The sequence below is a fragment of the Bubalus kerabau genome, chromosome 3, assembly GCF_029407905.1.
Source record: "Bubalus kerabau isolate K-KA32 ecotype Philippines breed swamp buffalo chromosome 3, PCC_UOA_SB_1v2, whole genome shotgun sequence".
In the NCBI taxonomy this organism is placed as follows: domain Eukaryota; kingdom Metazoa; phylum Chordata; class Mammalia; order Artiodactyla; family Bovidae; genus Bubalus; species Bubalus kerabau.
In genome coordinates this window covers 84,130,632-84,158,521 of record NC_073626.1, presented here as the reverse complement: position 1 = coordinate 84,158,521, position 27,890 = coordinate 84,130,632, and the positions used below count along the sequence as shown (strand labels likewise).

At 41.4% G+C, this 27,890-nt stretch overlaps 1 protein-coding gene across 1 annotated transcript in view; it reads right to left on the bottom strand.

Annotated features, from left to right (window-relative positions):
• GALNT3 (polypeptide N-acetylgalactosaminyltransferase 3) overlaps positions 1 to 27,639 on the bottom strand; it is a 52,263-nt gene extending 24,624 nt beyond the window's left edge. Inside the window, exon 1 of the mRNA XM_055572383.1 lies at positions 26,571 to 27,639. The gene's annotated coding sequence lies outside the window, so the exon portion shown is untranslated. The remainder of the gene's footprint in view (positions 1 to 26,570) is intronic.
• Positions 27,640 to 27,890: the final 251 nt, after the last annotated feature.

The following is a 27,890-nucleotide window of genomic DNA, read 5'->3' as shown; positions in this document are numbered from 1 at the left end:
AAGCTTTTAACATCACTTTAAGATATAAGGAGTTTCAGAACCACCCAACTGTGGTTATGTCATTTTAACTCTATCAAATGTTGTGCTGGGCTACGGCTATGAAAGGAAAGATACCTTAAAGGTAAGCTTCAAGGAGCAGAGGCCAATAAGAATGATGGCACTTCAACAGGCAATGAAGCAGTGTGATATGACGGAGACTATGAAAGCACGTGGAAGATGAGGAGAAATGTTAGGGAGAATTTCCCAGAGATATCATCCAGCCATAAGCAATTTTTAGGCTGGTGGACAAAAGAGAGAGGAGAGAGAGGGAATGGAGGGGCAAAGGCCTAAGAGCAAGAAAAGATGTGATCAGTCCTTGAGTACAGCAGAAATGGAAGCCACAAGCAGGAAAGGGCAGGAGCTAAGGCCAGAAGGTCAGTTAAAGATCAGCTCACACAGTAAATTTGGACTCTACCAATTTTGTCCTGAATGAATGGAATGGAAAGTACTGAATGACTTTAAAGAAGGACCATAATCATATTTATATTTTTGAAAAATCACAAATTCCTCAGCACCAGCAAAGGTAATGTGTACCAAATCACTGAAGGAAACAGGAAGAATGAAGAGGGCTGACTCAAGAGACTCAAGGAATTGAGATCAAATAGGACTTTGTGAACGAAAGGGAAAACGAGGAGCTGGATGGATAAAATGATGCCTATAACAAAAGCAGGAAATATAGAAAGAAAGATAGATTGGAGATGGGATGTTCCATTTTGGCCATGACAAATTTGAGATGCTGGAAGGATTTCCAAGGTGAGTTTTCATGAGTAAAAAGATACATGGTGGTGGTGGTTTAGTTGCTAAGTCGTGTCCCACTTTGAGACCCTGTGGACTGTAGCCTGCCTGGCTCCCCTGACCATGGGATACTTCAGTCAAGAATACTGGAGAGGGTTGCCATTTCCTTCTCCAGGGAAAAAGATACATAGGACTGAAAATTAGGGAAAGCTCTGTGCTAGAGATGAACGTTTGGCAGTCTTGGGTTACAAAAGAATTCACCAACAGTGAAATAAAGAAGGCCAGAGAAAAAGCTACATTTAAGGGTTGGGGGAAACAGTGGAAATAGTGGCTGACTTTATTTTTCTGGGCTCCAAAATCACTGCAGATGGTGACTGCAGCCATGAAATTAAAAGACGCTTACTCCTTGGAAGGAAAGTTATGACCAACCTAGACAGCATATTAAAAAGCAGAGACATTACTTTGTCAACAAGGGTCAGTCTAGTCAAGGCTATGGTTTTTCCAGTGGTCATGTATGGATGTGAGAGTTGGACTATAAAGAAAGCTGAGCACAGAAGAATTGATGCTTTTGAACTGTGGTGTTGGAGAAGACTCTTGCGAGTCCCTTGGACTGCAAGGAGATCCAACCAGTCCATCCTAAAGGAGATGAACACCCAGGACTGATGTTGAAGCTGAATCTCCAATACTTTGGCCACCTGACATGAAGAGCTGACTCATTTGAACAGACCCTGATGCTGGGAAAGATTGAGGGCAGGAGGAGAAGGGGATGACAGAGGATGAGATGGTTGGATGGCATCACCAACTCAATGGACATGGGTTTGGGTGGACTCTGGGAGTTGGTGATGGACAGGGAGGCCTGGCGTGTTGTGGTTCATGGGGTCACAAAGAGTCGGACACGACTGAGCGACTGAATTGAACTGAAGGGTTGGGGGAGAAAAAGGAGAAACTGGAAGGAAAGAGCAAAGGAATATGAAAAAAGGAGAAACAAGGGAGAACAGACTGACAGATAATGTGTCCAAATCAAGTGGATACAATCTGCATACTACCCTTGAGAGATGTTAATTGTTTGACAGTGGTTGATCTTTAAAAGTAAATGTCATGAGACCTGGTCTAACAGACTTCAGTGCAAAATCAGAAATGAACTTTTCGCAGAGAATCCAATGGTTGGGTTATAGTCATGCCCTTAACATCTTTGGGCTTAGGATCTAGGACACATTCAAACAACACGGCAACAATGATCTAAGATGTTCCAGGGAGATAAGGATAGAAAAAATACTGAGTTTTCACAGGATAATGGTCTCCAACCTACAAAATACAACCTGATCACCCTTCTCTCTTCTAATGGCCTCACTAGTTCCATTCTTCCAATTCCCCATCCTACCCATAAACATGTTTTCTGGCATAGTGTTCATGCTTGATGACAGATATCCTCCTTTCTGTCTGAGACAATCACCAAAAACCCCTTTCTCTAGTGCTACAGAGTGATCCTAGATTTCTTCCATAGCCAGAGTAGGCTTGATTAGGAATTTGAGAAGGAATGAGCTGGTCTCATTCCTTAGAACGTTTTAACACAATGCAGAACAAGAAAGAGTCCTGGGAAAGTAGAGAGCAGAGGGAGATGACATTATTAGCTCTTTCTATAATAGTGATAGTTTTTCTAAAACATTTTATGCCAGAAGTTGTATCTGTGGATAGGGTGGGGAATTAGAAAAAAGGATAGAATTAATGAGGCCATTGGAAGTGAGTTCTTTTTTAAGGATAAACTATAAACTAGAGGAGTTCATCAATAGTGCAGTAATCCTCTCCAGTCCATATGTTTATCTACCCAAGGGAGTCACTCAGTTAGGATTTAGTATAGGATATCTCTACTAGGAGAGTCGAGAGAAGCACATAAAGGACAAGAATTTCCTCCTTTACTCATGGTTGTTTTTTCTGACACTTACCCAATATTGGTGACATAATGAGTACCCAATAAGTGTTCATTGACTAGAGAAGGGATGAAAGTAGACCAAGATTTCATTTATTATCATAAACAATAGAAATAGCTTCTGTTAAACGTTAAGTCCCACATACTTTGACACTTCCTACACAAGTGTACATACTTGCATTTCACTGACAAACATTGAGAGTCAAACAGATTAAGTGGCTTGGCCAAGGTCATTCCAGCAGCATTTCCCCAACTGATGTAAAAGCCTGAGATTTTCATTGAATTGTCTGAAATAAGGCTGCTAGGGTCAAGAATTGATGTTATAAATGTAAGGAAATAAGGGGAAAATCTAGGGTGAAAACTGCAAATAGTCTCTTAACAACTCAAGTGAGGTTTTCTGGACAAATGAAGTTTTAAAGAAAAAACTATTTTCAGAGCATATTTTTGGAAATAAAGATTGAGGAGGATGAGACTGTAGATTTTGACAACAGAGGGTTAAGAAACTGAGACTGCTTAGTGGTAGAGTCTACTAAAGTAGGAAGATGATGGTTTGCTTTTCTCAGATTATTTCTAAGGGAATAGATTTTTTTTTATCGATTGCTGATCAGCTGAAGATTCCAACATAGTTCCCTCAGGACTGTGTATAATGTGATCTTCTTTGCTGCTAATGTATAGTATCAAGCTTCCATTAATGATAAATTACACTTGACATGAAGCATCTCCACCACTGATCTTCAACTCTGGACACACGTGAGCAGAAAGCTCTTTAAAACTGCAGTGCCTTAGGCCCCATCTCTACAGAGTCTGATTTTATTTTACTTATTTTTATTATTTATTTACTCATTTATTTTTGACATTGTGGCTTTTATGGAGAGGAACTCTAGCTGTTTGGATCCTGTGCATTATTAAAAAGAGACTTTTAAGAACTTTTTATAGCTTTATTGAAATGTACATGATGTACAATATGTTGTACATATTTAAAGTATATAATTTTTTATTGTTCTAGTGGTGGAGCCTAGGCCCTGTTTTTGTTGTTATTTTAAACTTTCCAGATAATTCTAAAAGGCAGCAAAGGTTAAGAATCACTCACTTAGGTAACAAGACTTTGGGCAAAACTAGCACCTGATAAGGAAGGGACTGCACCTAACCAAAGACAACCACATTATTAATTTCTAATACTCCAAAGACAGGTTTTCAAAATAGACTCTTGATATAAATTAAGCAAGTAATTTTGACACAGAGAGATAAGATAAAATCCAAAGCAAGAATGACCCAAAGTTTCCTGAAAAGGTTAAGGGATTAATTGCTGATATAAATGAGGCATTGAGGTTATATTCCAAATTATGATGCTGTAAAACCATTTTTAAAATAATATTTTATTCCCATAATAAAGATGGAAAAACTGAGACTGTGAACAATAAAAGACACAATCCTAATTAATTAATGGGTAAGATGACCTGGGGGGGAGGGGTCTTAATTCCTATTCCTGGGAATAATACCATGTTCTTAGACCATACTACCTGCCAACCTTGATGATCAGTGTAAAAACAGCCAATGAACCAAAACAACTCTCTCCTAGAAACAACTTCCAATTGGATTATTAAGTTTGAGAATTAAAAACAGAAACTCAGCACAACAGCAAGCTAAGGATATTTGCACATTAGAAATGATTAGCAGACAAAGGCTTTGTTCTTGTTCTCTTTCTAAAATCTTTAAACATACCTATCCAAAATGGTCACTTGCTAATTATAAAAGATCACATTCACAGAAGAGAAGGGAATACCATAAAATAGTTTTTCAAAACTAGAAAAAAGTAATTAAAATTCAGATTTTCTAAATTCTAAATCCTTACAAATGTCAAGTTAGAAAAAAAATAAAATTCAGAGAAGTACTGCTCTTAAAAAATTAATCTATATCTTAGTATATATGTAAACATTATAAAAAGGTATTAATAATAAATAAAGATACCTATAAATGATACTTTGAAAGGTTAAAATAATATTCACAATTCTAACAGTTTGTGAGACTGGCTTAAAATCAATGAATTGTTCTCAAGAGTAAAAATATGCTTCCATCTGAACAGAAAAGAAAACAAAATCTCATAAGTTAAAATAATCTAACTACAAAGTTGTGCTTCCAAGTATTTAGACCGTGGCTTCTTAAACTATAATGTGACAATAAATCATCTGGGGCTATTGTTTAAATGCAGATTAAGATGGGAAAATATCAAAATAAGATCCATCATTATTGTCATTATTGTCCCTCCAGGTGAAAAAGCACACATTTCAAGAATATTAGTCGTTAGTTTAATTTTAAAATTTCAACTAAAACAATCTTCTAAGGCAGTGGAATGCAGAACTTCATAACTGCACATAAGAGTAACATTTAATAAAATAAGCAAACAGTGGTTCTTTCCATATCTTGTTTCTATATTTGTCACAACAAATCTTTACAATTTTAGGGATTCAAGGTCTGGTTTCAGTTGAACTTAGTTGGCACAAAGCCTAATTGGTATATGAAACTTGCTTACAACTTGAGTTAAAGCATGCTACAAAGAGTTAAGAATAACTACACAAAGCAAGAAATTACAAAACTACATCTTCAAATCATAGCCTAGATTGTAGATTAGCAAAAGTACACTATTGTGAATTAATACTCATTGGAGCTTTTCCATGCATCATATCTGGATTTCCTCACTGAATTTAAACACAAAACTTGCCCTGATAATAAAGCCTTAAGCCCTGATAGCTCAGTTGGCAAATGCAGGAGACCCCGGTTCTATTCCTGGGTTGGGAAGATCCGCTGGAGAAGTGATAGGCTACCCACTCCAATATTCTTGGGCATCCCTTATAGCTCAGTTAGAATCCGCCTGCAATGTGGGAGACCTGGGTTCAATCCCTGGTTGGGAAAATCCCCTGGAGAAGGGAATGGCTACCCACTCCAGCATTCTGGCCTGGAGAAATCCATGGACTGTATAGTCCATGGGGCTACAAAGAGTCGGAAACAACTGAGTGACTTTCACTTAAGTCTTGGGCAGAAACTTTAAGTGCCTGTCATCTGCTGTTGAAAATGTTAATGAACAGAGGAGTGGTAGGAAGTCATTTCTGTTTGTCTTTATTGGTGGAATAAAATTTCATGATGATTTGCTACTTATAGTTTCTTAGTTCTGATTGTTTAAGTCCACATGCACATCCTTGTCAACAATTCTGAGCAGGAAGTAACTTCCGGATGTATGACAAGTGACAGACACTAAAACAAAGCAAACTGCATGGAGACAGCCACACACAGCAGACAAACCCCAAAGATCCCAGCTCAACACTAAGTAAAATTGTGCTGGGTGACTGGAAAACGCCACCAGCAGACAACAAAATGCATGAACTGTCATAAAGTAGGATGACTTTTGTCACAAAGTAGGATGGCTTCTGAACCAAGGTATCTTCAGGTTGAGGCAAAAGCCTAGTGATAGGTTTGACTTCCAGTGACTGTGAAGCATAGGCTTTAGTAAGGAAAAGAGCATGGTCAGACATTCAACTTCTAAACCATATTTGGTCAGATAAACATCCTCATTAACGTATCTTAGGTGAAAGGTTGTAGATCTTGATTTGTGGACCAGCCAACCTATCTTTATAGTTTGGAACAAAAAAGTAATTACGGAGTTACACTTACCCATGGGGGTAACCAGGTAGGTAGGGAGGCAGGCTCAAATACTACCTCCTGTCACACCTGCACCTATGAATGAATTTCACATAACACATGAAAGATATATGGCATAAGAATCCGCCTGCAATGCAGGCAACCCAGGTTCGACCCCTGGGGCAGGAAGATCCCCTGGAGAAGGAAATGGCAACTCACTCCACTATTCTTGCCTGGGAAATCCCATGGACAGAGGAGTCTGGTGGGCTACAGTCCATGTGGTTGCAAGAGTGGGACACGACTTAGCTAGTGAACCACCACAGTTGATGGCTTTGGGATTAGCAAGGAGACAGAAAGTAGATACTGATTTGAACAAGGAAAGGTTAACGTATTATTAAGAGAGAACTGGAGAAACAGAGAACTGACTAGTAGGAGTTAACAAGAATTGTAAAGAACACAGATATGGTAGATATAAGGAGCAACCACTACTCCTAAGCTGACCTGAAGGCCCAAGAACTATCCCATCACAAGGGCTGAGATCCAGAGATCTTAATGGAGATGGGAGAGCACTGGCTGCCTAATAGTGAAAGAGTCACGGGGTGCCTTAGTGGAGACACTCCCTCTGGGGTCCTGAAAGCAGTCATTCCTAGCAAGGTATCAAACCCCAGAATTTGCTAGGTGCTCAGGAAAACTTCTGGCTGCCAATGGAGCTGAAAAGCTGTCCTCGGCAGGAGTCTAGTGTAAAACTGTCATGGGCACCTTGGGCCAGTGTAGCTCCAAGCTAGTGTCTAAGATAAAAGTTGAACAGCCAGCTCTCTTGTGGGTTCCCAGTGTGTTCATGGTAGGGCTATTGAAAAGTATATCCCAATAGCAAAATAACTATATTCCACCAAACAAGATGCACCCTTCTCACAAGTGAAGGGGAAACCTCAAAATGGGGAGACACAGAGTGCCAACAGCCATTGTATCCACTGTTAGGACTATGTGAAATTACTTCTCCAATTCTGTCACAGTCCCACCTAATATTCTGTCACCTAAAGACTGAATTATAACGTTAACTTTTAACAACTTCTGGTGTAATATTAGAAAAAAAAATGGGAAGGAAAGAAGAAAACTGCTAGCAGATACAAATACACACATACATACAAAAGGCAACAGAAAAATGTGCAAAACTACTGCAATCCTCATTTATTTCATTGGCCAGGAGACCATAACTGATACTCACGGCTTCCTTCTTCCACTATTCATTCTGAGTGAACTCTGTCTGCAAGCATTGTGTGCTGTTAATGCTAGCAGATAAAACAAATCCATATCCTGAATATTTGTCTGTTTTAATGAGGATAAATCTCTGCTCCCTCAGTGATGGAAAGTCAGAGAGAATCAACCTATCACCCAGTGGCTGGCTGGTGCCCCTAGGCACTCAATGTTGATTTCTCATTGACTAAGAACTCAGCAGTACCGGGGTCCAGCCCCAGTTGGATCCAGGGATTCCCTCGGGAGGACTGCGTCTGCAATTAAAAGGATAGATAAAGAGATAAGGAAAGAATATTGCAGTTAGGAAAATAGAGGAGAGAAAAGAGGCTGATATTCCTTGGTTATGCAGAAAGCCAACAAAGCCCCAGCACGGGACTTACTCTGTTCACGTAGGCCTCCAGCGCCCTCTTGAATCGCGGAAGGTGCCCCACCAGAAGCCCAGGCAGGAAAGTGAACACAGAGGGCCCCTGCGCTTCAGGGGATCAGCATGAAAGGGAAAGAGAAAGAACGACATGGGGAGACCAAGTCTGATGAGCAAGGCCCACACTTTATTTTCCAAAGTAGTTTTTATACCTTAAGTTGTGCATAGAGGATAATGGGGTGGGGGCAGGGGGGCAGGGATATAGTCATGCAAGGTCAGCAGTCCTTGATCCTTATCGAAGCCAAGCTTTTTTTCTGCAAACTTATCATATGCAAAAGCTTTAGGTGATTTACATCATCTTCTGGCCAGGAGGCCTGTTAACATTTTATGGCCCTTTCTTCAGAAAACTTATTTTTCTCTAAAGGTGATTATTCTAAAGTCAGGCGCCACCCTGCAAAAGCATTAGATAAAGTTGCATTCCTATAGGGCAAAAGTGTGGTGGGCTATAACAAGAAAAGAATTAAGTCAAGGGTCCAAGGTTACGAACATTAAAGCTACTACTTACATTTCTATACACCAACTATATTAATCAATACACTCCCAGGGACACAGTAGGTAAGGGATATGGAAACTTGGCAGCAAGCATTAGCTCAACAAAGAAATCCTCTACTAGTTCTATTCTAACAATTTTAACTCTCTGAGAAGCTCTGCATGTTAGAATATCTTAAGCTTCCCATGCATCTCGTGTTGGGAGACTGTGAACAATCACATGCATAGCTGCAGGAGTCCGAACAAACCTGTCATGCAGGCTAGAAAGTCATCAGAGGGGTTTGAATTGAAACACACCTATTATGCCCAGGAGACTTACTAACTAGAGTTTTAAGTTGATTTTCTTACAGAGAAAGGTGGTCGGGGATAGCCCCCCGTTAATGTCAGAAGAGTTGGTGAAAGTCGTGAAATAGTGAAACAGACAGATTTTGGTTTTGGGGTAGATGCTCGGGCAGGTCCAGGGGGCCTCTTGAGTTCTGATTCGCCTTTGCATGTCAGATCCTCTCCGCATGACCTTTGTCATGGGTGGGAACTCCCGTGCTGGCTCCCGGCACAGCAGTAGCACTAGCCAGGCAACTTTAGAAAGAAGTCCATGTTGTGCCCACATAGCCTCAGTTTCTGCCACCATGGCTACTATGCATGGGCCCTCTGCATATGCACTGGGGGAGACAGGAGAAAGGCTAACTGGCATCCATAGAGTGTGTAATTCTGTCCACTTCATTATTAAGAGAAATAGGTACTGTATGGTAGGCATTGAGATGGGACATGAATTTCTTCAGGATCTCTCCTTTTTGAAAAGTCCATCCTTATACCACTCCCTCAAAATTCCTTGTCACCAATCTTCCAATCTTGTTTCTCCTAAGTCCCTGACCATACAGTTGAACCATGAGCAACTGCCCATGGCTCATTATACACCTTTACTGCTGGCATCTCTCATTTCAGATACACTATACAAATTATATCTACTATTCGAAATTCTTGGAGAAGGCAATGGCAACCCACTCCAGTACTCTTGCCTGGAAAATCCCATGGATGGAGGAGCCTGGTGGGCTGCAGGCCATGAGGTCACGAAGAGTCGAACACGACTGAGCGATTTCACTTTGACTTTTCACTTTCATGCATTGGAGAAGGCAATGGCAACCCACTCCAGTACTCTTGCCTGGAAAATCCCATGGATGGAGGAGCCTGGTGGGCTGCCGTCTATGGGGCCGCACAGAGTCGGACACGACTGAAGCGACTTAGCAGCAGCAGCAGCATTCAAAATTCTGCCGAATGGGAGAATTTTCCTTCTCCACTGCCCTTTACAATCAGGAGACTTGTAATGCTATAGCTATCCACTCTTGAATTTGTTGTTTAGTCGCTCAGTCGTGTCTGACCTTTGTGACCCCACGGACTGCAGTATGCCAGACTTCTCTGTCCTTCACTGTCTCCCAGTTTGCTCAAACTCATGTCCATTGAGTCTATGATGCCATCCAACCATCTCATCCTCTGCCACCTCCTTCTCTTCTTGCTCTCAGTCCTTCCCAGCATCAAGGTCTTTTCTAATGAGTCAGCTCATCACATGAGGTAGCCAAAGTATTTGAGCTTCAGCTTCAGAATCAGTCCTTCCAATGAATATTCAGGACTGATTTCCTTTAGGATGGACTGGTTGGATCTCTTTGCAGTCCAAGGGACTCTCAAGAGTCTTCTCCAACACCACAGTTCAAAAGCATCAATTCTTCAGCACTCAACCTTCTTTATGGTCCAACTCTCACACCCATACATGACTACTGGACCTTTGACTAGATGGACCTTTGTTGGCAAGTAACATCTCTGCTTTTTAATATGCTGTCTAGGTTTGTCATAGCTTTTCTTCCAAGGAGCAAGCATCTTTTAATTTTATGGCTGCAGTTACCATCTGCAGTGATTTTGGAGCCTAAGAAAATAAACTCTCTATTTCCACTGTTTCCCCATCTATTTGCAATGAAGTGATGGGACCGGATGCCATGATCTTAGGTTTTTGAATGTCGAGTTTTAAGCCAGCTTTTTTATTCTCTCTTTCACCTCATCAAGGGGCTCTTTAGTCCCTCTTGGCTTTCTGTCATAAGGGTGGTGTCATCTGCATATCTGAGGTTATTGATATTTCTCCCAGAAAACTTGATTCCAACTTTAGCTTTATCCAACCCAGCATTTCACATGATGTACTCTGCATATAAGTTAAATAAGCAGGGTGACAATATACAGCCTTGACATACTCCTTTCCCAATTTTAAACCAGTCCATTTTTCCATGTCCGGTTCTAACTACTGCTTCTTGACCTGCATACAGCTTTCTGAGGAGGCAGGTAAGATGGTCTGGTATTCCCAACTCTTTAAGAATTTTCCATAGTTTGTTGTGATCCACACAGTCCAAGGCCCTAGCATAGCCAATAAAGCAGAAGTAGATGTTGTTCTGGAGATCTCTTGCTGGGTACCAGCTCTTGAATGGTACCAGCATATTCTGCAGACTCCCCTGTAACCCAGGCTTGAGAAATACAATAGGAGCTGCTATCAAAGAAGTCAGAGTCATTTGCTCATACTTTCCAAATTTGCACAAGCTCTGTCCCTTACATACTACTGGAGCTGAGGGCTAGGCCTCCCCACCAAATATGCCTCAATGGCATATTATTTTGAATTAAAGTTACTTATGAAATATCTGGGCTTCCCTGGTGGCTCAGACGGTAAAGAACCTGCCTGCAATGCAGGAGACCCAGGTTTGATCCCTGGGTCAGGAAGATCCCCAGGAGAAGAGAATGGCTACCCACTCCAGTATTCTTGCCTGGAAAATTCCATAGACAGAGGACCCTGGAGGGGGCTATAGTACATGGGGTCTCAAAGAGTCAAACATGACTGAGTAACTAAAAAAAAAAAAAAGAAATATCGAATGAAAGAGGACCCTTCAGCCCTCCTGTATACCAGAAAGCAGGAAATAAATCTCTCATGTAAATGGGGGCATGCTCTCCTTCTGTAGGTAGAGGACACCCTATTGCCAGAGACAAGGAATCTGGGGCCAAGAAACCTGTGTTAAACATACACACACACTTTGTTACTTCTTTAATTTACTACTACAGCCCAAATTGTTTAGATTCTTTACCAAATGAGCACTCAAATCCTAAGTTTCTTGTCCTATCAATTCCTCACAAATGTTATTGTTTCTTTGTGTAAAAAGTATAAAAGATGCCTACTCTGGCCACCTCGTAGGTCCCATCTTCTATGAGAACTCTGTGTTCATGCATTAAAAGTTGTTTCTTTTATTTCTGTTAGTCGCTCGTGTCAATTTTATTATTAGTCCAGTCACAGGGACTCGGGAGGAGCAGAAGAGGACATTTCCCTCTTCCTGACAATACCATTTCCACTTGATGACAGATTGTTGCTGAGAATGGCCAACTTCATGGCAAGGTAGCTCAGACAACACTCAATGATGAGAAGTCTGGCCCACATGGTAAACTGACACCCTACATTCATGTATTCAGGATCTACCTGGTAGCAAACCAAAAAATGTTTCAAAGGCTGTGTGTCAAAGGGTGAAGAGTTAGCTAAAGAGGTCAGAGGTTTACTTCAATATCTCAGAAATCTGCACTGTGATTCTGCTCTTGGTGCTTGTCAGAGGCTCTGTACAGCCTCTCCATTTCCTGTAGACACTCAGAAAATCATTGACTCTGCTAGGTCACACAGCCAGATTGGGAGCACAGTATGCATGTGTCCTGGGCTTGCTGCACAGCCTTTTATTGCTCTGATCGTCTTTCAAAACTAGCAACCTTAGGGGTTACTCTATAGACAGGCTGAAGTGGCATGTTCAAAGGTAGTACATGTTGCCTCAAAGTCAAGAAGAGCCTTTTGGGCACAGTGACTACTGAATATCCAGAAATGTTACTTAAGTGTCCTTGAATATTTGTAGGGCCGAATTATCAATATTACCCTCTGGTAATATACCCTCTGGTTATCAATATTATATTACCCTCTGGTTATCAATTATCAATATTACCCTCTGGTTCTCATATACTTTACTAAGACATCTAAAGTACCAAGTACTTCCTGCTCATTGGATACAATCAATAAAATAGCATCAAGAATAGGCCAGTGTGATGTTTTGTGGAATGTTGGGATGATTAAGATTTCTAGAACAGAAGGACTAACCTGACCCTGAGGTAAAACTGTGACAATATATGGTTGGCCCTGCTAAATAAAAGCAAATTGCTTTTGGTAGGCCCGGTAAATTCATTATATCAGTAGGTACACACCAAAAGCCAGGGGCTGTGCTGATTTGATCAAGTAAAGATACTATATCTGGGTCAGCAACTACAGCTGCTCCTTGGACAACATGGGTTTGAAATGAATGAGTCCACTTACACGTGTATGTTTTCAATAGTAAATACTATAGCATTATGCGATCTGAGGTTTTTTGAATCTGCAGATGCAGAACTGCCAATACAGAGAAACTACACGGTTGGAAGGCTGACTATAAATTATATTCAGATTTTTAACTATTTGGAGGGTTGGTGCCCCTATCTGCATATTGTTCAAAGGTCAGCTGTAATGTGGAATCAGCCAAATTTATGGTAGTCCAGTCATTCTCTAAGATTTATCCAACTTTTACACAGGCCAAATAAGTGAGGTAAACGGAGATGTGACAAATATCACTAGTCTTATTTCAAATCTTTGATGGTGGCATTAATCTCAACAATTTCCTCTGGGATATGGCATTGCTTCTGATCTACTGTCTTACAAAGGAAAAGTCCTAAGGTCTTCCACTTAGGTCCCCTACCACAGTGGTTCTGGACCTGTGATTTAGAAAGCTAATACAGTTATCTTGTATATCTATTCCAATTATACTTTGAGAAACTGAGGGAATAAGATCCACAGAGTGGATCTTCTGACCATCTGAGCATACCGTGAGTCAGGCTTGAGCTAACACTCCATATATTCCACATCCATTCTAAGTCCCCATTTTCACTGGTGGACTACAAGGATATTTTTGGTCCTCAGGAATTAAGTGTGAAAGCTATGATTATTTCCTTTTCCTCAAAATGCAGTTTAACAAATGGCTACAGGTTCCTTCGGGAAAGGCTTAGAGGAAGGCTTATGGTATATGCTTGAGGCAGTGACACAGTGCTCTTCCTCAGGGGAACAGGCCGGCACGTCAACCAAATCACTCTCGATTTGGGAACTGACTTAGGTTTGGAAACTGGATGAAAGGTCATGACTCTCAACTGTGGCCACTAAAGCTTTTTGCTACCACATCTAGAGCTTCTCCCGTGAAATACACAAAGTGCCAGAAGTCTGTTGATTATTTTACCCACAAAACCATTTGAGGTTTGGGCCCCATCTGAGGGCCAGTGCCTTCTGATTACACCTATGTCCCTGCTTTCCTTTATTGCACAAGTAACCCGATTCATCCTTGGTGGTTAAATGCTGCCACTTGGTTTCTGCTGCTATAGGATTCCACCATCTCCACTGAAATTAGGGAGCCAATCTCATGGGTTACTAAAGATAGCAACTATAGATTTTTTCAACAATGCAGAGGCCCCTTCATTGTTTTTTTCTCAATATCTTCGTGAAGGAAGTGTGCATGGGGCCTTGTCATGGAATACAGTTGGAAGATGGGTGTGCAAGTTGCACACAATAAATCCAATCAAACATTCCTTTTGGGGTCCAAAACTCACAAGTTGCAGATATATGCCTGTCCATGCATTCTTCTTTTGAGGGCTCAGAGTATTAAGAAATAGGGGAGAAGTGAAGATTGCTTGCTCAAACCTTTATCCCTTTGCATTCATCTTTCTACAGGTTTATGCACAACTCATTTAGTAAATACTTGCTCACAAGCTCTCAGCTTCCATTCCTCTCTAGAAAGTGTCAGCAAACTCTCTGGAAAGGGCAAAACAGTAAATATTTTTTGCTCTGTGGGCAGAAATCATCCATATTGCAACTCCTCAACTCTATTTTTATGGTGTAGAAACAGCTATAGACAATATATAAATAAAAGGGCATAGACGGTTCTCATAAAATTTTCTCTACAAAAACAGGTGGTAGACTGAATTTGGCCCAAAGGCTGTTTGCCAACCCTCTAGCCTAGAAATCAAAAAAAAAACTTCCACCTCAGCATTTATATATTTCCCTTACTTACCCCATTTCCATTAGCTAACACATCCCCAGATATAAAAGAACAAAATAAATTCTCCATAAATCCATAACATTATTTATTTTAATTATGCATAAAAGCAATGTCTTCCTTTAAGATTAGGCCAGACATGTGCCTGATTTGAAGCACACAATATCCCTCCACTGATTCAGTTACCATTTGAAATTTCTGCATCCTATGGTTAAAGTATGAAAAAACCCTTTTAATGTATGTTTCAGTTGGAAATAAAACAATGTCAGTCTAAACTTTAATTCTTCTTTCAACAGATGACCTCAAGTAGGGCAATTTTTGTCAGGACGATACCACACACTGAGGCTATGAAACACATGTTGAATGCCAAGCTCCATGTAGAGAATGGAGGGGTACCTAAATCTGTGGGATCTGTATTTACACTTAAACCTTCAGGCAAAGGGAAGAGGTTTTATTGGATTTTAAGCAGGGTGATGAACTAATCAGAACTGAAATTTAAAATGATTGCTCTTGAAGCTGTGATGAATATAGATTTTTTTTCTCCCTGAGGGGAGATGGTTGGGAAAGCCAGAGAGGAGGCTGAAGGCAATTAGGAAACTAGTAAAAGTAATCCAGGTGAGAGCAGAAGAGGTGTGGAGGCTCAGGATATGATTTGGAAATAAGAGTTAGCTGAACTCAACAAATAAATCAGTGTGGAGGCTGGGAAGGTTGTTAAGCTGTGAAGTGTGTTAAAGATAGGTTCTTGGCTTGCTGAAAAAGACCACTTAATGACATGCTTGGGCTTCCCTGGTGGTTCAGTGGTAAAGAATCTGCCTGCAATTCAGGAGATGCAGATTCAATCCCTGGGTCAGGAAGATCCTCTGGAGAAGCAAATGGCAATCCACTTCAGTATTCCTGCCAGAGAAATCCCACGGACAGAGGAACCTGGCACGCTACAGTCCATGGGGGTCACAAAAAAGTTGGACACGACTAAGTGACTGAAAAATAACAACATAATCTCCACTCTGGATTACTTCAGGGGTAGACCTGGAGCTAAAGTAATGGAGCAAGAAGTCATGAACACTAAAGGAGGTGATGACAAAGTTCAAAAATATGGGTCCTATCTGAAAAAACAAATGTCATGGTCAAAAGCTCAAAGAAAACAACTTGCATTAGAAACCCTCTCTGCACTATTAATGGCTCTCCAGAAGGGCCCACTTGTCACCAGTATTACCCACTTATTCTTTTACCCTTTATTCTTACCCCAGTTGATGCAGAATCATCAAACATCCAAGGTCTCATACTACCCAGATCTCCATCAAAGTATCAACCAAATATGAGAACAACTTCTAGAAATTTATCCCACACATATGTTAGTATTCAAGTGAAATGACAACCTGTAAAGCTTTTACATTAAAGCATTCTTTTTTTTAAAATTTCTATTATGGAAAATTGTAAAACATATAAAAGTAAAAAGAAAAAAGAACAGCTTCCATGTTTGTTATTGTTGTTTAGTTGCTAAGTCATGTCCGACTCTTTGTGACCCCATGAACTGTAGCCCACCAGGCTCCTGTCCATTGGATTTTCCAGGCAAGAATACTGGAGTGGGTCGCCATTTTCTTCTCCAGGGTAAAGCATTCTTTTTAATATCGAAAGGTTGAAACAGCCTACAACTCTACCAAAACGAAACTAGATAAATAATGATAGAGTCATATGATGGAATAGTAAGCAAAGTTAAAAACAAAGAAGCAACTTTATATGCTGATATGATGTTAGTTCCACAATACAGTTAAATTGGGGAAAAAAAGCAAAATTTATTTGCATTTCAAAAACAGAGAAAATATACACTTTTTTTTTTTTTTTTTTAAAAAGAAAAAGCATTAATTGCCTCCAGAGAGGAAAACTGGGTATTAAAGGACACAGTGAAAGGAAAAGGGCTACTGGATGTTGGGGGTGTTCCATCCAAATTAGGGAGCGCAAAAACAACAGACGTCATGGTATCTAATAAATACGAACTCTGTCAGAAGTCAGCAAAGAAAGAGCCCAAACAATTGCTATGGAACAGGACTAGAAAGCAATAGTCCAAACAGAAACAAGAAGACAGAGAGCTCTAGGAAGGGACCCATGAATTTGATAGGTTTGATTAGGTGAAAAATATCTTACTGAGACAGTGTTGGGTTATATAGAAAACCATATATGGAAAAACTAAACATGCTATTTTTTCTTAAGTGAGTTTATGATTAACTCAAAGATTTTTAAAAATTCTACAAGGAAGCATGTTCATAATAGACTTGCTCGGCTCAGTGGTGAACAAGATTTCACAACAATAAATACACACTAAAATGCCAATAAAATGTGAGACTATACTGTGACATCTATTGGGAAATCAAGGTAAGGAGTGCAATGAGTATGTGTGTGAAAAAGCTTAAGATTTATCTACCATATAGGCAGTCAGTAGGTAATGTCAAAATAATGCATTAAGAAATAGCAGTATAAGCATATTATTTCAAAAGGTAAAAATGGGAAGAAACATCTAAAAGAGGTGAAAGCGATTGCCTTCTCATAGCACGATTGGGAGAGATGAGGGTTGAGAGGATTTCTGTTGCTACTGCAGAATCTTTTAAATCGTACTTTATTTTATTTACATGTAAGTCAGGAGAAGTATAGGATTTGGAATGAGACTACTTAGATTTGAATCTTGGCTCTGACATTTCACTAGACTTGTAGATAGAGGAAAATTACTTATTTTTCAATTTTCCTATCTCTAAATTAGGGGCAAAAATATGCACTTCACAGAGCAGCTTTGAAAATTAAATAACTAATTCACGTAAGTTCCTAAAATATGCCTGGCACATAACTGCTCAGTAGTAAAATAGTAACTGAGGACAAAAATTATTAAGACAATAAATATTAACTACTGTTATTTGGTAAAAATATAAAGGCATTAATAACTAAAATCTATTTTTTATACATACGAGTCACATACTAAAGTCTGCTCCTTTTAGGAGCAGAGGAAACTTTAATTTTATTTAAGGTAATATTCCCAGGTATTAAGTAGGACTTTACCTCTTTGGGCTTCAGTCTTCACTTTAATCCATAGCTGGAGGTGGGGGAAAAGACCCATGAAAAATTCCAGTTACAGTAAGAGCTTAAATTGGAATCAGAAGGTAAGTTTTAGCTAGATAGGGTGAAAGGGGAAGGAGAGTTCCAGGCAGGAAGAATGACACAAAGACCTAAAGGCAGGAGGGACTTGGCAAAAAAAAAGAAAAGAAAAAAAGCTAGTAGACCTAGAATAAAGGACACGCACAATAAAGGACAGAAATGGTATGGACTTAGCAGAAGCAGAAAATATTAAGAAGAGGTGGCAAGAATACACAGAAGAACTATACAAAAAAGATCTTCATGACCCAGATAATCACAATGATGTGATAACTCACCTAGAGCCAGACATCCTAGAAGTCAAGTGGGCCTTAGGAAGCATCATTACAAACAAAGCTAGAGGAGGTGATGGCATTCCAGTTGAACTATTTCAAATCCTCAAAGATGATGCTGTTAAAATGCTGCACTCAATATGCCAGCAAATTTGGAAAACTCATCAGTGGCCACAGGACTGGAAAAGGTCAGTTCCAATCCCAAAGGAAGGCAATACCAAAGAATGTTCAAACTACTGCACAATTGCACTCATCTCACATGTTAGCAAAGTAATGCTCAAAATTCTCCAAGCCAGGCTTCAACAGTACATGAACCATGAACCTTCAGATGTTCAAGCTGGATTTAGAACAGGCAGAGGAAACAGAGATCAAATTGCCAATATGTGCTGAATCATCAAAAAAGCAAGAGAGTTCCAGAAACACATCTACTTCTGCTTTACTGACTACACCAAAGCCTTTGACTGTGTGGATCACAACAAACTGTGGAAAATTCTTAAAGAGCTGGGAATACCAGACCATCTTACCTGCCTCCTAAGAGATCTGCATGCAGGTCAAAAAGCAACAATTAGAACCGGATATGGAACAATGGACTGGTTTAAAATTGAGAAAGGAGTAGATCAAGGCTGTATATTGTCACCCTGCTTATTTAACTTATATGCAGAGTACATCATGCAAAATGCTGGGCGGGATGAAGCTAAAGTTGGAATCAAGTTTTCTGGGAGAAATATAAATAACCTCAGATATGCAGAAAATGACACCACCCTTATGACAGAAAGCCAAGAGGGGCTAAAGAGCCCTTTGATGAAGGTGAAAGAGAGAACAAAAAAGCTGGCTTAAAACGCATCATTAAAAAAACTAAGATCATGGCATCCAGTTCCAGCACTTCATGGCAAATAGATGGGGAAACAGTAGAAACAGTGGCTGACTTTATTTTCTTAGGCTCCAAAATCACTGCAGATGGTGACTGTAGCCATGAAATTAAAAGACGCTTGCTCCTTGGAAGGAAAATTATGACCAACCTAGACAGCATATTAAAAAGCAGAGACATTACTTGCCAACAAAGATCAATCTAGTCAAAGCTATGGTTTTTCCAGTAGACATGTATGGATGTGAGAGTTGGACAATAAAGAAAGCTGCTGCTGCTGCTAAGTCGCTTCAGTCGTGTCCGACTCTGTGTGACCCCATAGACGGAAGCCCACCAGGCTCCCCTGTCCCTGGGATTCTCCAGGCAAGAACACTGGAATGGGTTGCCATTTCCTCCTCCAATGCATGAAAGTGAAAAGGGAAAGTGAAGTCGCTCAGTCGTGTCCAACTCTTTGCGACCCCATGGACTGCAGCCTACCAGGTTCCTCCGTCCATGGGATTTTCCAGGCAAGAGTACTGGAGTGGGGTGCCATTGCCTTCTCCAAAGAAAGCTGAGCGCCAAAGAATTGATGCTTTTGAACTGTGGTGTTGGAGAAGACTCTTGAGAGTCCCTTGAACTGCAAAGAGATCAAACCAGTCCATCCTAAAGGAAATCAACCCTGAATATTCATTGGAAGGACTGACGCTGAAGCTCCAATACTTTGGCCACCTCATGCGAAGAGCTGACTCATTTGAAAAGACCCTGATGCTGGGAAAGATTGAAGGTGGGAGAAGGGGTTGACAGAGGATGAGATGGTTGGATGGCATCATCGACTCGATGGACATGAGTTTGAGAAAGCTCTGGGAGTTGTTGATGGACAGGGAGGCCTGGTGTATTGCAGTCCATGGGGTCACAAAGAGTCAGACACGACTGAGTGACTAAACTGAACTGAGAGCTAGAACAGAGAGTGATGATGAGAGAGATGTGCTCTGGGCAGGAACTAAATCAAGCCAAGCCTTTAGACTATCTTAAGGAGTTTGACATACCCTGAGGCAATGAAAGGCTTTAAGCAGCTGGGTAAGAAGACCAATATTCTGAGAAGATCCCTCTAGGTACCCTGCGAAGCAACTAGAAAGAAGTTCAGAGAGGCAACAGGGAGGACACATTGCCAAAGTTCAGGCAAGAGATGCTAGTGCTAGGAATAGAGAAAAGTAGATGGATTTGAGAAATATTTATTTAAGAGGTAAAACTGACAGAACTTGGTGAAGGGAGACTTCCAGGAAGGAATCTTTCATCTTTTTTTTTTTTCTGGTCTAGTCTAATTACATTATATTCTTTACGTGAAAACTGATCTCCTAAACTTCTCACCAATACAAATGTACTCAATTGTAGAATATTTGCAAACAAAAGCTGCAAGGCATTTCAATCACAAAATTAACTTTTCACTTCTAAATGGTAAAACCCAGGTCTTGGAACAGAACCAAAAGGCACAAAAATAACACTGAATTCAAAGAAATCAGATGGAAATAATAGCAATATGAACTAAATAGCCTAATTAAGTATGTTTCCTACTTCCCAATTTCTGCAATGTCTATAAAAAAAGCAAATATACTTCCTGCCCAATGCCTCTCTCTCCTTTCTGCCCCATTTTTACTCCGATATTTTTATTTCATAATAGTTTAAGTGAAAAGAGAAATTTTACATGTTTTGCAAATAATTTATTAATAAAAAGTGTGTGTGAGTTCACAGGTGAGCCAGCAGACTGTATTATATCACATATGTAAGTCACATGGTAAAAAGACACCTCACCCAGCTCAGGTGTATGTGAAGTGTATGTTGCTTGGGGTGGCAGTATCCTAAATGATGTGAGATCTCAGTTGACTCTTAAGAATCAGAAAAAGTTATAAAAGTAAACATAAGAGGGAAGGTGCTCTGAGCAGTGCAGAGGAACAACAAAAACAAACAAAACAGATGACATCTGTTGCTGAAATAAAAATTCTGAGTATAAATCCATAGTTAAACGAGGGTCATACCTGGTGGGGCCATTTTAAGGGCCATAGATTCTCTATCCTGTGAGCTATGAAAAGTCATTACATGATGTGAAGCAGAAGAGAAAGAAGTTCAGGTTTATATTTTTAAAGAGTTTAGCACCTCAGGGGTTCTTCTGAGGATGGATTTGAGCTTAACACTATCTGTTGAGATATCAGGTGGCACGTGACTATGGTACCCAAGATAAAAGGTGAAGAGACCCTGAACTAGAGCAGTAGAAGTAGGACAGGAATTTGTGAAAAAAGAAAAAAAAAATAGGTGGAAAACCTTAAAGAGATTCAGTATTCTGATAGTTCTAGAAGCTAAAATGAGAGTAAAAAATGACCTCTGGATTTCTGGCATGACACCTGGATGGTGATACAGACCAATAACCCCTTCTCCAAAATCCCAGGAGCCTAATATGTTTTAAAAACTGAGATATTTTGGATGTTATAAAGGAGATATGGTTTACATAGCCAATATAACAGAGTATCCCCCAGCAGCACTTGGATGGTACCATGTAGTCAAACACCGGAGAAGGCAATGGCACCCCACTCCAGTACTCTTGCCTGGAAAATCTCATGGACCCTGGTGGGCCGCAGTCCATGGGGTCGCTAAGAGTCGGACACGACTGAGCGACTTCACTTTCACTTTTCACTTTTATGCACTGGAAAAGGAAATGGCATCCCATTCCAGTGTTCTTGCCTGGAGAATCCCAGGGACGGGGGAGCCTGGTGGGCTGCCGTCTATGGGGTCGCACAGAGTCGGACACGACTGAAGCGACTTAGCAGCAGCAGCAGTAGCAAACACACACAGAGGGGCTTCCCAGGTGGAGCTAGTAGTAAAGAGCCCGCCTGCCAATGCAGGAGATGTAAGAGAGGAGGGTTTAATCCCTGGGTCAGGAAGATCCTCTGGAAAAGGGCATGTCAACCCACTTCAGTATTCTTTCCTGGAGAATCCCATGGACAGAGGAGCCTGGAGGGCTACAATCCACAGGGTCGCACAGAGTCGGACATGACTGAAGTGACTTGGCACACACACACTCAATCAAGCATAGAACTATTTCTTCAGCCAGACACACATCCACCAAGCAGAGTAGATGATAAACAGCTTGCTGACAATTCACTCAGGTTTCATGGCAAATGTACCGAATTCTACTGAAAAATGAGTTAACCAAAAAAATTTTTGTTATCAGAGATTCTTTTGGTTTTGGATTTGTGGATAAGATACAGTAAATGTACTAATGCTCATAAAGAAGATACAGGAAGTAAAAGAGGTTGTCTTTTGCTGTTGCTGCTGCTGTTTTGATGGGATGAAGGTTCTGGTTTACACATGTAAAATCTCAGGTAATTATGACATCTTAAAGATGTCCAGCAGGCAATGGGATGGATGAGATAAAAAAACTAGTTTGGACAGTTTGAAACTGAAACAATTATAGGGGAAAAATGTGTACTTGGGAAAATAATCTCTGTTTAGTGCCAAAAATATGAGGCCAACCCAGAGAATGACTGAAGAAGATTTCATCTAATTGCCAGTAGTCACTAATGACCTAGAATTCAGAGTCCTACTTGTCTCTGCTTTGCCATAAGTTAATGCATGTTGGTCTTTTGTCTTTACTGGCACTGATTTGAATTCATTGCTGCTCCAGTACTTTTGCCTGGAAAATCCCACGGACAGAGGAGCCTGGTAGGCCGCAGTCCATGGGGTCGATAGAGTCAGACACGACTGAGCGACCTCACTTTCACTTTTCACTTTCATGCATTGGAGAAGGAAATGGCAACCCACTCCAGTGTTCTTGCCTGGAGAATCCCAGGGACAGGGGAGCCTGGTGGGCTGCCGTCTATGGGGTCTCACAGAGTCGGACAGGACTGAAGCGACTTAGCAGCAGCAGCATTGGCCCCATATTAATTGTGTTTTGATTACTCAAATTATATCAAACTAATCATTCTGATCCTAACTAGATGCATAATTAGATAGGTGATTAAAAATATTTCTTTCTCAATAAGACTTTACAGTCATAAAAGATCTAGCATAACAAATGTATTTTTATATTCAATGGACCAAAAAGTTAAATATGTCTGAGGATGATCTGGGCATTAATCATTTCCAAAATATTAAAACAGTAATATTTGCTTTTGGAGAAAGATTCCTTTTACCAGGAATCAGAAGGCAGGTTAAAATTAAAAGCTTCTATGGAAGGCTTAATCATCCAATCAGAGCTTCCAAGCGTACATCCCTACAGGTCCTTTAGGGATCCAGTCAAATTTCTCAATTTCCCAATCTAGTTTTTGCAGGGGGTGGGTAAATGGTATGATTTCTACAATATGTCCTATGTTTGTTTCATAGTAAAAGGAAAACATACATTAACAAATTACAAACCAAAGAATAAACTTGCCAGTTTACTATAATAATTTTTTTCACCCTCTACCCACCATATAACTCAGCCATAAAAGTTAGCACTTAGAGCTGGACATAATTCTTTTTCTCTCTCAAGCTTTCATTTGATAATAGTTACCACTGTAATCCCTTCAGAAAAACCTTTCCAATTTTTCCTATCCCCAAACATACCACAATATACTGAGAACTCATTTAAGATAACAATGATGTACAGTAAGGTTTCATGCAGTTCCTAATGTTTGAGAGATTGGTCTAGCACCAGGTCCTAGAGCCTCTAGCCATCCAATAAATGTTTCATAAGGATTACAGTATAATTTTATACATTTTTAAAAGTACAGTTTGATTTTCTTCCCTGTGAATGTGTCTGTGAGAGAGAGACATAAACTGCTAGAAAAATCAGCCTTAAAAAAATGTAAATTCAATAGGACATCACCATTTTTATTGTAGGTTCCAGCCCATCTGGGCCCATAAAAATCAATGCAGTGTTTTAGGACCAATATTTTTTACAGTAAATAATAGAGAACATCCAGTTGTAAGGTTTTTACTGCCTTGTAAACCTTGCTTCATTTATATACACACATACTTCAGGCTCTTGTATTGAAGAATAGAATGCAATTCCGAGGACTGCAGTCCAAAAAAAAAAAAAAAAAAAGTTTTAAAAACATTGATGTTTTATTGGCCTAAAATAAAATACATTTTAAGCCAATATAATAAAAGATCAGAAGACTAAATTATGTCTTCCAAGTTGAGTCAAAAAATTAAATGTGGCTCTGAAATACCAAGGAAGGATTAAAAATCTCAAGCCACATGTCATCATCAATACACATGTGCTCACAGTGAGAGAAAAGATTGACAGCCTCACTCAGTCTCCCTGGAGTCAGGCGTCATCTGGGCAGTAGAAATTAGAGTAAATCAGAGCTGGACAAAGAACAATTGACTGTTCTGTAATTACAAAGGACTTACAAACTATATGAAAGACAGAAAGATAAACATCTTAAGATAAACGAGAAGGTGGGTGGTGAATAACATGGGTCTTGAGTCAAGTTACTCAAATAAGGCCATGTCTACTATTAACTTGCTAGGGGAACTGAAGTTAGAATCTCTTCTCAGCTTCAGTTCATCACAAAATGGATGGGTTGACTGGATATCCAAAGTGAGAAGGGGATCCTAAGAATGGTAGGGCTAGAAGGGAGTCCTGATTTAAGTCATTATCTTAATCTAAGGAAGTATTATTTTTTTCTATTTTGCAGATAGTTTAAATGAGACACACTGTTACTCTAGATAATGCAGATATGCTACATTTCTCTCTAGAATTAAAAGCAAAGATAATCTAATAACATCTGGCCCAATAATCAATAAGATTAAATTAATACCATACACTCAGAGAGCAATGTGTGTGCGCTCAGTTGCTCAGTCCTGTCTGATTATGACCCTGCGGACTGTAGTCTGCCAGGCTCCTCTATCCATGGGATTCCCAGGCAAGAATACTTGTATGGGTTGCCCTTTCGTTCTCCAGGTGATCTTTCCCATCCAGGGATCGAACTCTCATCTCCTGCTCTGGCAGATAGATTCTTTACCACTGACCCACCTGTAAAGCCCCTCAGAGAGAGCAATACCCATATCTAATTTTTAAACAGTATTTAGCACATATATTTCTCTGTGGAAGGTGAGGCTCTTTTATGAAAAGCAAAACGCACTGGTTAAAGCTATCATTAATAATAATCTCCTATTGTGCTGTGATCGAATTTTTAACTTTAATTGCACCTTAAAAAATTATTTGTGTTTCCTAAGGCATTTTATGTTAAGTGTTCAATTTAAACTATGTTTAAAAAAAATTAGCAAAGATAGAACTAAAAAAATCTAGACAGTGAGACTGTATATTATTAAAATTTCTATGTAAAAATGTTGTCAAAGCAATGCAAAAAGAAAGATGCTTGGTACAAACTGTTCAGAATGTTTCAACTAATATGTATGCTAGACTACAGATATTAAAAGTTTAATTTAAAGAAATTTATTTGTAGGGCATGATTTTAACCTTACATAGTTTAGCCACAAATTCAAAGAAAAATTTGCACAGTAAAAAAAGCAATAGATTTCCCCACAACCAGAAATTCTCAAATAAAGTCCGCGACTTTGATTTTTAATAATACAAATTGAATTAAAATGTCTCCAATATTGCAGCATAACTTCTATAGCAAATTATGTTCACTGTTCATTTGATAAGGTATTTTGAAAACCAGAAGAATTGGTAACTCCATGGAGTTCTTAAATCAGAAACAGTTATTTGATCAATTTTAAAATGAGGTGTTCGATGGACTTTGAAAGAAAAGAAAATAAAAATCTAAGGTAAGCACCGGTTTTACCCTCATTTCTTAGGCTTCAGAAAAGCCTAATTAGGCAGGGAAAGGAATTTGGGCCTGGCACACCCAGGTTCAGACGTGGCAGGTTCCTGAAACAAAGTTTTTTTGAACCTTTGAGTCATATACCACAGGCAGACCAAACCCGCGATATGCAGGTTGTTAAGTCAACAGGTCCTTTAACGAGATGGTGTGCGGTCGGTGAGTGGCAGTTGGATTTCCTCCTGACACGAAGAAAATAACTTCTTGATCAAACCGGAAAGTGGGCGCAGCTCTGGCTTAGGGAGCGCACCCGGAAAAGTGCAGAGACCAAACAGACAGAGAGAGAAGGATGTCCGCGTCCCGACCACAGAGCGCCTTCCAAACCACTCGGAAACCATTCGAATGGCTCGGCGGCCGCGGTTTCCAGTTAGGACTGTCTGGGGTCCGGCTGGGAAAGTTGTCTGCCAAGCTCGGCCCTTCCCGCCGCGGGCTCGCCGCTCCGGCACCCGCACAGGGGAGGGAGGAGACCTGCAACCTGTTAGCCCGAGAGGAAGCGCGGCCGCCCCGGTCCCTGCCCTCCCCACCTCCCCACCCCACCCCCAGTCCGCGACCCTCAAAGGGACAGGCTCCGGGCCCCCGGGACTTCGGCCCGGAGCTGGATCTTCTGGAGCCTCTTTACAGAGGGCACCGCGGGTGACAGAGTGACCCCCGGGGCGTCACCTCCCCTGGCCTCGGGCACCCCTTTCGGCTTCTCCCGAAGGGCAACTGAAACACCGCTCTCGAGACCATCTCCAACCGGCCACCGGGACCTCCCCGGTCTCCCCGCCACGTGAGCCTCCGCGTCCCTCCGACCCCCCTCCCCACCTCCGATGCTGCCCTGGGGCAACGGGTCCCCCCGCCCCGACACCAGAGCCGGCCCGCCGACTCACCTGGCGGGTGGGCAGGGCAGGGCAGGGCGGCGGGAAGCGGCTGCCCGGCAGGCGCTGAACGTGGGCCGGGCGCCAGGTGCAGGTGGCGGCGGCGACGGCTCCGGTTGCTGTCGCTACAGTTGCCGCTTAGTCCAGCTCCTCCTCCGCCGCCGCCTCCTGCCTTCCCGCTGGGCCTCCGGCGTTGCCAGGAGAGGCCGAACCGAGGCTCCGCTTCCTCTCGGAGTCTCCCAGGTGAGCTCCAGCCTGCGACGTCGGCAGGGGCGAGGCCCCCGCCCCGCGCCTGCGCGCCAGCCTCCCGCCCCGCCCAAGCCCTACCTGAGCGCTCCAGGTGAGGACCGAGGTCCGCGCTCGGGGCGAGGGCGCAGTCCCTGGCCGCGCGCAGCCGCCGCGCGGCTCCTCTGTCCGCGCGAGAGGCGAGGCTGGTTCTCCGTTCCGGGCGAGTCTCAGCCTGTCTACCCTGAGGAGTCCTGCGCTGACCTGATGTCAGGGGTCACCTTGTAACCGGGACACAGTCTGAGTCCTTAGGGAACCAGAGGATCTAGATATCCCTCAGACACACTTCTCTTCCTCTGCGTTTTGCCAAAATGAAGGGGTGCGCTGTCCGGAGATCGGGGTGCCCCGTGCCTCCGAGGACCACCTCATGACAGTAGCGACGGTTGGCTCGTAGGGTTTCCACGAGCAGAGTTCAGCAGCGTCTGTCACCACTTAGGTTCGTGAGCTATTGGGTGAGCTTCCTTCCCATGCAGTCTTGATTTCATCACTTGCCTCACTTCAGCGCAGCTAGTGGTTTCCGTTTCTGCAAGCGCGCGCTCTGGTAGGGGCGCCTCACGTCCAAAGGAGGAGCCTCTGTCTTCCAAAGAAGAGCTTCTGGTATTTGGCAGAGCCTTGCGAATTTGGGGCGCGCCACTCCTTCCTGGGTTGCTATCGAAAGGCAAACCGATTGCCAGATGAGAGGAAAAGCAGCGACAGTAGAGAACAACCCTCTGTCCTTGTTTGCAAAGACGCTGAGGTTTCCTAGAGAGGGCTTGCTTCTCCGCAGTTTTGCTTAAACCCAACATCTATTGGGAAGTGAGAACGCAGTCTCTAGGGAACTGGTGGGGTTTGCTGTTCTTCCCAAAACCAAAAAAAGAAAGAAAGACAAATTTTAAATCCTTCTATGATAGCTACAACTTTCTGTTTCAGTCTTCCTGCTGCTGTTCTGACAAGCATTGACACACCCAAAACCAGGACTTAAAATGACCTTTCTACCTTCCTATGAACTCACTCATTTATTTAGCTGTATCTTGAATGTACATGGGAATATTAAGAGAAAAATAGCTG